We start from the raw sequence: 224 nt of genomic DNA, 5'->3' as shown, positions 1-224 counted from the left end.
AAAAAAAAAAAATATATATATATATATATATATATATATATATATATATATATCCCTCTGTTTTTAGATGATCTGATATGAATGTGGAAAACTCTAAAGACTTGGGCTAGGGTTGTGGCTCTGCAGTGGAGCACTCTCCTCTCACGTGCGAGAACCTGGGTTCAATCCTCAGTACCACATAAAAATAAATAAGTGAAATAAAGGTATTGTGTCCAACTACAACT

Source organism: Marmota marmota, unplaced genomic scaffold, assembly GCF_001458135.2.
Source record: "Marmota marmota marmota unplaced genomic scaffold, marMar, whole genome shotgun sequence".
In the NCBI taxonomy this organism is placed as follows: domain Eukaryota; kingdom Metazoa; phylum Chordata; class Mammalia; order Rodentia; family Sciuridae; genus Marmota; species Marmota marmota.
The sequence above is the reverse complement of the archived record's forward strand: the minus strand, read 5'-3'. Positions refer to the sequence as shown.